Source organism: Tachypleus tridentatus, chromosome 6 (assembly GCF_004210375.1).
Source record: "Tachypleus tridentatus isolate NWPU-2018 chromosome 6, ASM421037v1, whole genome shotgun sequence".
Taxonomy (NCBI): domain Eukaryota; kingdom Metazoa; phylum Arthropoda; class Merostomata; order Xiphosura; family Limulidae; genus Tachypleus; species Tachypleus tridentatus.
In genome coordinates this window covers 58,312,551-58,328,609 of record NC_134830.1, presented here as the reverse complement: position 1 = coordinate 58,328,609, position 16,059 = coordinate 58,312,551, and the positions used below count along the sequence as shown (strand labels likewise).

Below are 16,059 nucleotides of genomic sequence, written 5' to 3'. Positions count from 1 at the left end.
TACATAATTGGAACAAAAGGTGCCATTTCTCAACGTGCAGAAAATGGTATGTAATGTTTCACTTTCAACCACAAATATCAAATAGTTACACCCACTTATGCAGAGTTTCCTAAACAGATCGATTTAGAAATCCAATCAATAAAAAGAACAAAAAACTTCTGGTTGGAATTAAGGTGCTATATACTATTATATACTATATAACAGCTATTATTAACTATTATTTCGTGTTACCAAACAGCATAATATAATGCGTTTTCTCTTATAGTGTTATATAGAATTTAAATAAACGTTAGAACCTAACGTTAATCATACGATTACACAGCAGTACATTACGTAATTGTACTTTATGCAAATACACAAACTGCTAAGTTTCTACCAAACTCTATCTCAACTAGATAATAAAATAAATGTGCTTGTAATTTTTACTAAAACTGTCATTCGCAACGTACATGTTAAATATCTGCTAAAGTTGTATACATTATTTTACCATATCTTGACTACAAATAAACTCTCAAACACAGACGCTATAGTATGTTTGGTTTACCGCGTTTGTTTTACCACTGGCATATGTCAATAGGGAGATAACAAGGTTTTTAAAGTCGTGATGTGACAGAGCAACAGCAAAGTGCTAGTTGAGCGTATGACCCCCACGCGCTCTACGTGTAACGGGTGCGATCGTCCCGCCACCTTGTGTAGACATGACGCACGCATCTTGAGCACAAAAGAGTCTGCACCAACTGAGGGTGTCAGGGCCAGGGAAAATTAGGAAAGAAGGGTTGTTGAACCATTACGTTCCACATTCTGTACGATTACTAGACGCCGTGCTGGCGTCAGACCTTCTTTCGTACAGACTTTCGTCACAGCAAGTCCTCGAGGTATGGACAACATGGGCGACACGAGCGCAAATCCACAGATTGAATCTTAACTGTTTTTTTAGAGATCAGTACATATTGTCCCGAACAAAATATGTTTCTGTTGTGTGTGAATTTTTTTCAATGATGCATCTTAATATCAGTCACCAAGTGCAAAACACAACGTGTAATTCCTTCAGTTACATAATTTTTCTTCAGTAACCAGTAACCATAAATACGTATCAACAACGAAAAGCTTTATATGACGTTGCAGTGACTGGAGAAACGTGCTCGTAAAGCATAATAGATTATTAATTCTAATTATTTTTATTTAACAGAAATAACAAAACATACCAATGTTCGAAGTAAATTTAATAATTAAAGTATTTTACACCAAATGATTCTACTTGTTGAATTTTATTTTAGTAGAAAGCTCAACAATCCAACCTTAAAATAAAGCGTTATTAGGCCCAACACTACCGCCAAGCAACCAAGTGAATTCAAATTAGTGCTTGTACAAACAAACCTACTAGATTTTTTAAAATTTCTTGCTCATTTCTGTGTTGGATTCGTTTTTAGGTCATCCAGGTGTTACGTATACTTAAAAGGAAAAAACAATAACATACATGATATATAAAACAGATAATTTCTAATAAGTCCAGATAATTTGTTCGGTATGAATGATTTTTCCGTTTTATTTATGCATGCATACATAGAAGTTTTGTTTGCTTGTTTGAAGTTAAACACTAAGCCACGCAATTGGCTATCTGTTCACCATGGGTTTTGAAACCCGGTTTGTAGCGTTATGAGCCCGCAGGCATACCGCTGCCACTGGGGCGTGGGGCACATTTTGTCAGCAATACTTACGCTAGATACGCTAACAGATGTTAAAAGACTTGAAAGCGGACAAAGGGCGACATCTATTTATTTTTCAAAGTTCAGAAGTGGAGAAAACATATCATTATTAAAACATGTTGCAGTTTATTACCATTTGTAAGAAAAATCGGGAAACAAGAATGTGGAAGAAACGTCAGGCTTCCAGGTTTCAATCATTTTAATATTTCTTTTCTAGGATTTATTGATGTGCTACAAGCACAGTGGAGAACAAAAGCGTACAAAATGAAAATGAAACCAGATATTATATGACAAAATTTCGCTATATGATAACAAATAAATTCTATTACACACAATAAATGTGCTGTTCCATTAGCTTAAGACATTACATGCATATCGCACTATTCCACCTAGGCAGGGCAGGTGGTTAGGGCGCTAGACTCGAAATCTTAGGGTCGCGGGTTCGAATCCCCATCACACCAAACATGCTCGCCCTTTCAGTCGTGAGGACGTTATAATGTTACGGTCAATCCCACTATTCGTTGGTAAAAGAGTAGCCCAAGAGTTGGCAGTGGGTGGTGATGACTGGCTGCCTTCCTTCTAGTCTTTCACTACTGATAAATTAGGGACAGCTAGCACAGATAGCTCTCGTGTAGCTTTGTGCGAAATTCGAAAGAAACGTACTGTTCTCGCATAAACGAGAAAAACAACAACAATTGAACAAATAAAATAATCTACTAAAAAATGTGGAGTAACATTCCATGGTAAAAAAGTTAGTCCGAAACAAATAAAGTTTTACTAAATAGGTCAGAGGTTAACCCAAGACAAGGAAAATTGCTTTGAGAATCCACAGCAAATGGCCAGTTTTGTTAACGCACCTGCCACCTTTGTTTAGTTTTAAATGGGGAGATAAGATTGCGAAGTGCGAGAGATATATAGAAAGAGGTGTCACGCCCTTCTCATGGGGGTCCAAGGGTATCCATCTAGCCGGAAAAAAAGTGAAAGTTCAGGACAAACTTAAGCATTCTGAGACATATAAAATATTAACTCACAACAGAACTCCTCCGGTGGGACAACGGTAAAGTTTAGGGACTTACAACACTGAAATTCGGGGTTCTGTTACCCGCGATGAACTCGCAGATAGACCAGTATGAGTTAGCTCTAAAATAAATCAATCAAACTTCAACAAATATCTCGCCTTATTTGTAAAATAATGTCAAGAATACGAATGTAAAAAATCTACAATAACACTTCTCATGTAAGACCTTGAAACGTGTGAATGACAATGTCTGCTTGGACAAAACGTGTAATTCATGGCACTAAAGTTAAATCAAAATCAGTGTAAAAAACCTTTTCGTCTTCTCATAATCCACCATGGACAATGTGGCATAATGAATTCATCATATCGCAACCGTGAACTCTGACACAGTTTCTTTGTGTGCCTTATTATACATGTATGATGGATATTAATATATTTTAAAACAGTCTTGCCTGACTTGTTAGAACTTTCGACTAAATAATTGTGATGCCACTAATAATGTGGCGCACCACTGTGGAACGCACAACGATCAACGTTCTGCACGTGCACAGGTATTAAAGACACAAGAAGCCGCGAATGTCAGTTAACGAAATTCTACTGTGTTCGTTCAATTCCATGACAAAGGGTGATGAAAATATAAAATTATCACAGAGAGGGTGGGGAGGTTGGACAAAATATTGGGTGAGTGCTGACGAAATAGAGAATTGAGGGGTTTTTGTTAGCGCAAGACAAAATAATATTTATAAAAAAACGGTCTTCTTAATAGTGACATACGGTTAGTTATATTGATAGAAGGTAAATAAAGCAGTCATACGAGTATTCATATAAAAGGAATACTTTTTAATCCAGGATCTATCATCAGTTTTGTAACTCTAAGGTAAAGAAAGTATTTGTATATATGTATCAAAAAAACGGATTTTTTTTTTAAATTCTGGATATTTGATCACTTTTGCTACTCCCAGAGCAACGAATAAAATTGATCCATCCATAAATGGTTTTATTTTTGTTCAATAAATAAAAAGATACGATGGATATCACGTGTAATTTTGTTAATATAGATCAAGGTCGCGCCTTCCTTTTAAAATGATCTGTTCTAAAAGGTAATATTATAAGCTATATTTTTCATGTTATAATTCAGATGTTTGCTTGAGGGCGCGTCACTTTAAGATCAAGTTATTGCTAGAATATTAATAAATAAGATACTCTGCGAAATACCTAGAACATGGATAAATACGGGAAGTCCAGACAATAAACTGAGTAAGCTTGTAGTGAAATAGTAATGCAGCAAGACAATGGAGTTGTTTTCTAGCCGGTATAGTGAATAAATTTACCATTTTAGATCTGTGTTAGCTATCGTAAATAATGAGTAACTGAGTACAAATAACTTGATTTTTTTACATTAGAGTAGTCCAGACAGCATGGTTGTAAACAATGGCCTACAACAAGTTACCAAGCTTGCATGCCTCTAAAGAAACGTAGGGAGGAAATAAAACTAATTAGTTAGTGTTACGTGAGCTGGACGTTGAATTATTTTCGCTAAATAATTAAACAGAATTTGCCAGTGTAAGAAAAAAGTCGCACAATAATAAATAAATACAACAATCACAATCGCACGTCAAATAAATCATAGGATAATAAATAAAACTTGCACATTTAGGCCAATTAGAGTTTGATTCTTTAATGGATGAATAATAATTCCTTTTAAATCTGAGAATGGTTATTACGAACATCCTTCAAGCAATTATACATCTAACAAAAAAAAAAGTTAAGGCATGCGCAGTATCACACAGTTCTCGTATTTTTGTGATTAGAAAACCCATTTACAGTTCTAACTTCTATAAGAAAAATTCAAACCGTTTCGAATATGATAATATTTTTCAGTTTATACACCATTCTTTAGTGATATTAAGTGGTGTAGTTTATAGTTTTATCAGTGTATATATTGCAACCATCTTGCTTATTCGATTGTTGTCATTCATCACGCGAATGTTATTGTGAGTACTAAAGTAAGTGCAGTTTGTTTGGAATTAAACACAGAGCTACACAATGGGCTGTTTGTGATTATTCACGTTATACTAAAATCATGTTGAAACTGGTACAGCACAAACCATTATTTAGCCATCGAAATAACTGAAAATTTAATATTGGTAAATATAGACTGTAGCAAAAATTAGTCTACACTTTGGACTTTTCGTTTGGTACTAAAATATTACCAAGACAATTGTAACCAGTTCAATTATTTTGTTTGAAACTAACAGAAATTAAACTAAATAATATAAGTTTGTAACATGCTGTTTATCAACCCAAGTGAAGGATGTTTAAAAAAAGTTTTAAGTACACGACGAATGAGTTGTACATGACAAACAAAATTTGTATAACAATTAACAATATTCCACTATACCTCAATCTTGTACGACCCTTTTTATTTATGTATTTAATCTTCAATATATTTTCAGAAGAAAGTATTACGATAGTTGATGTAATGAGACAGAAATGTGAGAAAAACGTAAGTAGAGAAATGATAGAAAAGCAATCTCCCTCATATGTTAAGTTTATATAAACATTTTGTAAAACTTGACCTTATAAAAACTCAGTATTTAGCGACTACAGAATCCTATAAATAGTGTTAATCTGCGAACAAAGGGCATGCACATTCATCATAACACGTCTATTAATTTCTTCAACAAAGTATTTCCACGTGTCTTCCACGTGGCCTAACTTGCCTCACTAGGGAATGTGATAAAAAAAAGAAAAAGTTACTTATAAAATAACTAAGACATAAACACGATTTTATGTAAGTTTCACTGAAAAATGTGAAAAAAAAAAAAGACTACCGAAAAATTTCATTAGAAATTGCAATATTAGAGTATGTGAAACTAACATTACTGTCCGTCACCACATGTGGCGTGCCAAGTGTGTTACTGGATCGTAACGGAAGGTGTTGAGTTCTAATGCGGTAGTATGAATGCGATTTACAATGTCTGTTCTGGGTGCAGCCGTTCGGTTAAGAGTAGAGGTTTTTCGCAGCCGGTCTTGTCGATTGGTTGTGAGCTCTAGCCCGCAGTTCAAAATTATGGACGACTATGCCTGTACTACTACTATTTCTGACTTGGTTGTTCAGCCTATTGTTTCCATTAGGTTTTGTCCATGTTAAGTACAATTATGATACACATCAAGAAATTTCATTTATTAACCCAAGGAAAATCCATTGTGTTTTAGTAAGACAAGAAGGCGTTTCTACTCACGTAATAAAAGTAAATAACTCGTTATGATGAGAAACCCTATTGAAGTAAAAATATATCTTTGAACAGCTGGTAAAAGTATTAATACCCATACCAGCCGTCTTGAGATACATAATTAAAATATGTTTGTTTTGGGTTCAAAACTCTCACATTCTTTGTCATGGTGAGTTTCAAGTAACCGTAATCATGTATCTAGGTTTACCTATTTAGTCTAATTAAAAGTTATTTTTTGGGAGATCAGTTCTACTATTTTGTAAGTAGAAAGATTATTTTCAATTACCAGTGGCGCTAGTGCATTAGATCCGCATGTGATGTATTCATAACGTCATATATGCGCCCTGAGAATGGAGAAAAATAAAATTCTCCCTGACGGGAAACGGAGGCGAAACGGGAAAATAGTGACCCAAATTGTAAATTTACATGCACACAGGATAAAAATTCGCTAAGTTAGGAGTTGCACATCGCGTAATAATAAAGTTTTTCCAGTATAATACCATATATCAAAAGTTTTTTATACTATGATACATGTGCACTTATGGAATCTCTTTGATACGAACATCTGAATGTAATGTAAGATGCCTATACACAAAACGCAATTTTTGCACTGTATTAAATTCATAGCTTCAAAACAACCAGAAATGCACATAATACAGAATTAGTAATCTGTAATTATCCATTCGACACAAGTGCCCAGGCATGGCATGGTCAGGTTGTTAAGGTAATCGACTCGTAATCCGCTAGTTCGAATCCCCGTCATACCAAACATGCTCGCCCTTTCAGCCGTTTAAGGGTTATAATGTGATGGTCAATCCCACTATTCGTTGGTAAAAGAGTAGCCCAAGAGTTGGCGGTGGGTGGTGATGACTAGCTGTCTTCCTTTTAGTCTTACACTGCTAAATTAGGGGTGGCTAGTGCAGATGGCCCTCGTGTAGCTTTGCGTGAAATTTAAAACAAACAAAAACAAATGTCCAATGATGTTCATAAAAATACTCCGAACTTCAAGAAATACAAGTTTGGACGAAAGAATACGAAACGTTTCAACATAAATTTTAAGAACGTGCAACAGAGTAGTGCACTTCTTCGCGTCAATGTTTGTTTGTTTGTTTTTTATTTTCGCGCATAGTTACTCGAGCTCTATCTGTGCTATCCGTCCCTAATTTAGCAGAGTAAGACTAAAAGGAAGACAGCTAGTCAGCCCCACCCACCGCCTACTCCTGGGGTACTCTTTACCAACGAATAGTGGGATTGACCGTCACATTATAACGCCTCCACGGCTGAAAGGGCGAACATGATTGGCGCGACGGGGATGTGAACCCGCGACCCTCAGATTACGAGTCGCACGCCTTAACACGCTTCGCCATGCCAGGCATCAAAGTACAAACCCAGAGTTTTCTCCCAATTGTTATATACCCCAACCAAGTCAATCTAAAAGTGAAAATCACCTATTGCTTAAACGAATGCAGCTGCGAATAAAAAAAGCTCTTTACTAATAGAACATTACACGATTCAACCAAACATCAAATATTTTGGAAAATAAAGCTTTAACTTAGACTTTTCATCCATATAATTTCTAAATGACTAACTAGCTGCATAAAGTCCACATTACCTTATTAAACAAATAACCTCACGTTGAGTTTCACAAATTTCACACCAGAAATTACGATAATTGAGTCATGTGATTAATACAGACACATAGTGTATCATTTTTATGGTAAGATTTTTTGTACTTATCAAAAATATTTTACAAACTTCTGACTGGGAGATTCAATAAGTATGGACTTCTAAAATAACACAATAATGCCGACGACCAAACTGTGGGATTAATCTATATTAACTGAGGATACCCGTGAACGAAGCAAAAACCAGGTAAAGGATATCGTTGTATAATGTTTCTCTTCCTTCTTTCTTTTGTTAGTAACTCCCTAATTACCTCATTAGATGCTAATTATATATCATACTTTGTGGAATATTATAATTGTCTCATTTTACTAAGTACTCGTGTCTCTAAATTAAAGGCTTAAAGTTTATAAAATAAATAAAGTGGAAATACGCCCTGTTTCAGGAGTTCACTTTTTATATATATATCTCCCTTGTAGAGCAAAAAATCCTAAAACAGAATATCCCACTTACACTATTCAACACCTTCCAGTTATCACACCAGAAATTACGATAATTGAGTCATGTGATTAATACAGACACATAGTGTATCATTTTTATGGTAAGATTTTTTGTACTTATCAAAAATATTTTACAAACTTCTGACTGGGAGATTCAATAAGTATTTATTAGTCAATACATAAAAAACACACCATTATCCAATTTATCTACTTTGTAATCACTATAGCGACTAAAGCTACTTCGCACATTAAAAAGTAACCGCGATCTGCTAATTCAGCGATAAAATCTTTTAAGAACCGGTTTGTTTGTAATTAAGCATGACGTTATACATTGTGCTATCTGTGCTCTGCTCCCTACGGGTATTGAAACCCGGTTTCTAGCGTTGTAAGTCCGCAAACATTGGGGATCTTAGCCGGCCTCGTGAAATTTGGTATTGACCCAAAGGCCTGGTTGGCTCTGGATATGCAGGTATAATGTGGTTGTTAACGTATATTTTGTTTGCTTTCACTCAATTTTTTTAGAATTGCTATGGGTTTCTACATTTAAGTTACTTTGTTAACTGATCTACTAATGTTCTTTTTTAATTTATTGGCACAAATACAATAATAACCCCTTTTTAAAATTACATTACAATTTAACTTAGTTTATAGACACATGTCTGTTTTAAATTTCATTACTCTAACATGTTTACACCTATGTAAATGAATTTAATTAAGTAAATAATAATCAATACTCAACAATCCTTAAGTGCCGATAAACTACAGCAATATTATCCCTCCCTCTTTCATTTACAGTACTGTCCTAAAATACTTGAATAGAAACTTACGAACTGATCAGCTTACGATAAGAGTCAGTAGCACAACACACTGAAAGCACTTACGTATAAATACCAACATAGGGTCGGAGAAAAAATGTGGCAGTTTAAGATTCCTCATAAATATTCCAACAAATTCACTTTTATAATGTATTTTTTCTTGGTCTCTTCGTGGATGATTGCAAAAAGAATTTTCTTTATAATGAATATTTGAATATTATAACTAAAAGTACACTGAAACGTTTATCATCACGGGGTACATTATGTTACAGGACCAAAGTTAACAATATTAAAATTATATATAACTTGAAGACAACAGTTTACACCGTGAAAGGTTAAAGACTCTAATCAACAATATTTTCCTATGGACCAAGTTGGTAGCTATGTAAATATTAGCCATATTGTATTTAACATGGCAGTTTTCAGTTTTTAAAGGAATAAAACATATAGCCAGAATTCATGAATATGACTCCTCTTTATTTTTTATTACGAGCAATTAGGCAAACCAGTAGTAATGACTTATCTCATGGTAAGACGAATAGTACAGGCATGTTATTTATCTGAGTCGTTTTGTTTCGAATATACTGTTGGTGTGATCGTGCTTTGTAGTCTCTGTGAGAAAAGTAGTGTCATTGGCCACTATTCACTTCTTCACATTATATGGTTAAACAATAATTGGTGTAACAAATAAACGTAGACTTCGAAATTTTCGAAAGTTTAAGTTTAAGGGAGGTTCAGTTCAGTCTACACTTTGATCAACATGTGTTATTGGGTTATACTAGTTATTACAATTTTCGGAATACTAAGTTTATTTATTAAATTGGTTCTTTTTCAGTATAGTGTCATTTATGATCAGTCACTAATAGCTTATCCAACAAGTATAAATTGTTTTGTGCCAGGGTCCAGTCAACATACCTGTGTCTAACCACTTACTAACAGCCTATCCAATTCGTGTAAATTGTTTTGTCAGTGATTGCTTTTGATACGGGATCTGTGATATGTCCTTTCAACTGTTTTCATTACAAGCATCAACTTCATAAACGAGATTTGTGTTGAGTCATTCTCAATAGACGCTTATTCCTCGCATTCCATTTCTCATTTTATAGTAAACTGCTGCTTTAGTAGTGTTGCTGGAAAAAGTGTAGCTAACAAAACTGATCATATCCCGATATTTACTTCCATCCAGATGTGGGTCAGTCGTTAGATGTAACCATTGAAGTGATTGGTCTAGGATAGCGTGTTTTAAAACGTCTCGAAAAGCAGTAAGATACGGTAATGTTATTAAGGTTATCTTTTATGGAGTTATGTGTGTGAAAAACGTTGTGAGAAAAAATATTACGTTCCACGCCCAGATGTTAGGCTAAATATATTACCTCTGGCACGTGCGAGCTATTATATTTCACGTTTCAAACTGCAGTCGCACGTTGAACATCGCACATGCCACGTGCATATGGCGCTTCTACGTTACACTTGGCTTTCTTAGCTTCGCTCTTTATCCAAATCACCTGCAATAGCTCGTTTAACTTAAGTCACGTGCTTAATAGAGGCAGATGTGAGATGATAATCAGTTGAAGATACAGTCTCAAAATGCACCTGGATTCAAGTTTTTAAAAAGGAATTAAAAAAAAATTGGCACGAATCTATAATAACAGTCTCGTGCATCCCCCCTTTTCGTGAACATTTAATTGATGGCTATTGAATGTGGAGAGGAATATGATTGGACAGAGACTGAAAACATTTTGCTATAGTTCTTAAATAACTATATAAATATTATAAGATAATGATCTCACTCCTTTCAGAAACATTTTCCGTGCTGTCGTACATTCTAGGGCACCTAAAAATTGGTCTAAATCCATGAAATGTATAAAACTGGTTTGATTTTGAAAATGTACACACAAAGTAGCGACATCTGCTGCACTAATTTCACAAAAAACTTCTCAACACTATACTTACTAAAATATGTTGAATATTTCTGGACTTCTGTTTCTATGTGTCTGTGTGTTTAGTTTACTTTGCATTTACACGAAAATCAACGATTTTTGTCTTAAGACAGAAAAAGAATCCATTCAGTGAATCAAATGCATCTATAGTATAAACTAAATCTTGTTTACCTATTTCTGTCATTCCCTGTGACGGCTAGGTGGGTTAAGGATTACCCTCATAATCTGAGGGTCGCAAGTTCGAATCCCTGTCACACAAAACATGTTCGCCCTTTCAGCATTATAATGTTTCAGTCAGTTCCACTATTCGTTGGTAAAAGAGAGTAGCCCAAGAGTTGGCGGTGGGTGGTGATGACTAGCTGCCTTCCCTCGAGTTTTACACTGCTAAATTAGGGATGGCTAGCGCAAATAGCCCTCGTGTAGCTTTGTGCGAAATTCAAAAACAAACATTTTCTCTAGATGTTATTTTGTTCTACTTTCTTTATATCTCATATTTCCAAAGGCTGTCTACAGACAAACGAGGTATAAGAATTAAAATCTTCTGAAGTAACATGCTACACGTCTCATTTTGTCATGAAGTGTCCCAAAAAGCTGTCCTTAAAGAAAGTGTTTTTCTCGCGAGTTCCTCGATGTTTCAGTCTTTGAAAGTAGTTTTTCTGTGGCACGGTGTTTATATAATTATGAACTTAATCATGTATGGCAGTGACAGCGCTAGGCATAAACAGACTAAGCAACTGCTTAAAGACTATGAGTAGCTCAATGGCCCACATTGGACGTTTATAAAAATTGTAGCAACAAGACATTGTGAGGCCCACATACACTGATTAGTTGCGCTATACACACATTTTGATGATGTAAGAAATATGCTAATGAAATGATGTTAATTCGGCGATTCCCACATTTTCTTCAGTGCCGACCCCATTTCAGGCATCCGGAATCAGAGTGACCCCATCTGTTTGAAAATGTATTTAATTTAACTTCGTTTACTACATGACGTGTTTTTTTTCTTCTGACAATTGTACTCGTGATCCCACTGTCATCTCCAGCTTTGGGAGCAGTTGTGTTAATGTGAGAGTAAGAATGACATTTAACAAACATATTTGGTTTATGGAAATATTTTAGTTAATATTCTTAGGGGGTGTATGGGGTGGGAGCAGAAATATTCCTGTTATGAGCTAGAGTTTGTTTGTTTTAATTTCGCGCAAAGCTACACGAGGGCTATCTGTGGTGCTAGCTGTCCCTAATTTAGCAGTATAAGACTAGAGGGAAGGCAGCTAGTCATCACCACCCACCGCCAACTCTTGGGCTACTATTTTACCAACGAATAGTATGATTGACCGTAACTTTATAACGCCCCCGCGGCTGAAAGGGCGAGCATGTTTGGTGCGATGGGGATGCGAACCCGCGACCCTCAGGTTACGAGTCGAACGCCTTAACCCACCTGGACATGCCGGCCTAGGTTATGAACTAGAGTTGCTCCCGATGTCAAACTTTGTTTCCCAACCCGCATGAATATTCAGGTATGGAAACTTTACTAAAACATTTCGTCAAATACAATATCTAAGTGTGTTGATGTTGAAACATGTTATTTTGTGTTTAATGTTGTGATAAAATAACCCTGCAATAAAGAGTAAAGTTTCTTCAATCTGTATGTGTTTAAAATTAATCTAACATCTTTGTTATGTATTAATCTTGGCCTTTTCAAAAGGATTCTTTCAAGTCTGAGAAAGGGTTAGTTTATTTATTATTCAAGTTATATGTTTCTTTCGAGAAATACAAACATCTCCCCTGTGCGTAATAAAAAAAAATACCGACGTCAACAAATTACCAAATCTCCAGTCCATCTCGGGCTACTTTTACTCTCATTCAAACAGCTTGGAATTTAAGGCCCTCAATTGTTCCAAAGATGAATGTGAATAACCTCGTTCTCATTGCTAAACCTGCTTGCTCAGGGAAGGTATCAGATCAGCAGCTTTGTCCAAAGAATAATACCCAATACTATACACTTTACTTGTGTAACTTAACACGTGGTCTTCTTTTGTATAAAATATTAATAAAACCTGTCATTTCAACGTTTATGTTTTGTAACAGATAAGTACAAAGAAAGAAAAGATTGATGCTACAAAACACATTACTGTATTATGTTTTACTCTGGTAATTAGGAAACGGACTGTTGTATTAAGACAGCAAAATTTGAGATTGGAAGAAATGCCAACAGAATTAACTTTGACTCACCCACTTCAATACAAAAAAGGGAGCATAATTGTTTATTATAATAAAACCAAAACTTTACTTCGTATAAAAAAGTTCGATGATATAAACATGATTTTAATCAATAGCGAACTTCTTTGTTTCTCTAAACTAGTAACCAGGGACTGTACCTCTGTGGACGTCACTGGAAGTGAATGAGACAAAGACAGTTCAAGGCTTCAAGCACCGTTGATACTTTCAGGAGGTCTTGTCACGCACACACAGTAGAGCAGTTTCATTACTATTTCTGCACATGTCCAGTGGGTCAGGCATCGCCACAAAGGAATTGGCGACATGCAAACCGACATAAAACCTCTTTGCAGCGTGTAGCAGCCCAGGGGCAAGATTAAATGTTCCTCACAGCATGGTACATCCTGTCTACTTTAGAATGTCTAACCAAACACAGAGAAACTTTCACCTAAACATACTTGAGTAAAGATGTATTTGTTTTCTGTGTTTTTGTTGAAGACTACGAAACGACTGAATCTATAAGTGTTTTCTTCTGTTTTTAGAAGATATTCCTGACCCAGAGCATTTTTGGAAAATACTAAAATTATTGGTATAATAAGTTAAAATGTAATGGGAGATCGTTATGTAAATTGTTAAAAAATAGATTGAATTTGATTCAACAGGCATGCTCATGTAAAGTGGAAATGGAAAACCAAAAACCAAACCTAAAAAGAATTTTAAGATTTTAGAAAAGATACACGAGGCCCAAGTTAAAACAGCTTAGTTTTTCTAACACATACATATATCAGGAAAAAACAAAACTATATGCCACTATCACTAAATAACGCCTCCTAGTGGCACAGCGGCATGTCTGCGGACTTACAACGATAAAACGGGGTTTCGATACCCGTGGTGGGAAGAGCACAGATAGCCCTTTGTGTAGCTTTATGTTTAATTCAAAACAACAATCACTACATAATAAAAATTCTAGCGCACTATATGTTCCATCAAACATTTATGAATGTGTTTAGTAATTCAGTATTTCTACATGTTGGGTAAAAGGGCGCAACCGTTTATTAGAACAGAGGCAATTCCATCAAGGCACAAGATATAGTTACTTTTTTCCTGTTCCTGTTTCACAGACGTCAGTTTAAGAACCATTATATTATGCTATGTTCAATCCCAAGAATTAGTGTAGTCAGAGCTGATTAGGCCTATTTAATAACGAAAGTTTAAAGTTTGTAGTGTAAACTGGAGAGCTGTATTAACTGTCAAAAAAATAAGTAAAACACGACCTATCACTACAGAAAATATAAATGGTTTTATTTAAGCCAAAGTTAACGCCATTACAGCTTCACTGGTGCAGATAAGACATTTGCTAACCGGTGTCGCTTAATAACAAGTCTTGTTTTATTCTTTTAACTCATTGGTTATTTGAACATTGTATTCACCTTGAATAAAATATGTCTAAATATCTCAGGTGGCTCCATAGGGCATTTCTATGCCTCTATAACATCTATAGACTAAAATTCTTTAACAGAATGTGTATAGTTAATAATTTTTAGAACTTCTCTTAACCTAATTATAAAAAAAGCATATATCGCCCTAGTCAACACGAAACAAATGTTATTTATTGCGAATTTATAAAAAAAATTATACAGTTTTTTAACATACCCACTAGAAAAAAAACAATAATTAACTCAACAAGCCGTGAACGTGCTATTCGTGTCTATACATTGTTACGCACTTTTACGAGAATTAGCTCGTGCATGATTATTATTTCGAACTCACGATTCCAGCTTCGAATCAAGAACTGTTATTCGCCGTACATGTAAAATAAAGTACAAACACTGAGACAGCGTTTCTTGTTACTTGGTGTAGGATTTAATATGTTACGAGGGATGGGAAAAGAATTTAGGCGAGGGTTAAAAATGGAGATAAAGGAAATACCTGAGCTCTTAGGTAATGGTAGGAATGATTTATGGTTTATATATTATTTACTTTTCAAGTGAACACGTTAGTAAATATAAAGTTGCGTCTGTACCAGACAAAAAAACACACTACATGTGCCCGTAACTGTTAAACTTAAGGAACGTGAATAATAAAAGGCAGTTAGCTACATTACATCACATAGTATTTTTTTGTTTTTCAAAATTTGTAGTGCATACTGGAGATATTTACACATTTTTGATAAAATATGAGAGCAAAAAAAAAAAAAACATTTACACTCAAGATAAATATAAAATAATATACCGGTAGTTTTATTTAAACCAACCTTTCGCCTTTGCGGCTTCTTAACTCTGCACTTAGAACGTTTACTAGGAGTGTAGTGGTAAGCTTGAATGATCATAACAATAAAATTCGAGTTCGATCCTTGATATGTGTACTATGCAGATACCCCATTGTTGAGCTTTGAACTTAACACCAAAACAAATAACCATAGTCAGACAAATGTGAGAATTAAAAGTATATTCACGTCTACTTTCAGAGTAACAGTTGCCATCCAAGTTTTATCTCACATCGTTATGTCAGTTATATCCTATTTCAGACAAGTTTCTTTGTGTGAAGCCACAATACCAAAGCTAATATAAATCTACTACTGTCTTGTTTTTTGCAGTCTTGGCAGTATATGTAGTGTATCTAAAGCATGAGTCTATTTTCAAGACTAAAGAATATCAAAACAAGGAACAGTTATTACACGAAAATCAAGCTAGCAACTCAGGACAATCGGTAACTTTTTCACACGATGACTCAGTTGATTAAAATATGTTTTAAACCTCAGATTGTTTTCAGTCTTCCAATGCAGAATTTCTCCTGTGTGATTTTTTTTTTTCAGCAGGTAAGCGCGTGGTGATTGCGGGTCATGTTTTATGTTGATCGCAAAAACATTTCCCACCGTTTCCAGCAGATCTCATGTGTATAACGTTTATTTCGTGATGTCCCATTTGGACAAACCGCGTTTCTCGAACTGTCACACAGAACATATTATCATTAAAAATGAGCCAATCAGAATAGAATTAAA

At 35.0% G+C, this 16,059-nt stretch overlaps 1 protein-coding gene and 1 long non-coding RNA gene across 3 annotated transcripts in view; one reads left to right on the top strand and one right to left on the bottom strand.

Annotated features, from left to right (window-relative positions):
* Positions 1 to 16,059, top strand: part of LOC143252608 (uncharacterized) — a 75,547-nt gene that overhangs the window by 37,350 nt on the left and 22,138 nt on the right. Inside the window, exon 2 of the long non-coding RNA XR_013029075.1 lies at positions 13,204 to 13,455. This is a non-coding gene — a long non-coding RNA (uncharacterized LOC143252608). The remainder of the gene's footprint in view (positions 1 to 13,203; positions 13,456 to 16,059) is intronic.
* The window catches only part of LOC143252606 (uncharacterized), a 93,901-nt gene that overhangs the window by 75,454 nt on the left and 2,388 nt on the right, over positions 1 to 16,059 (bottom strand). The window lies entirely within an intron of this gene.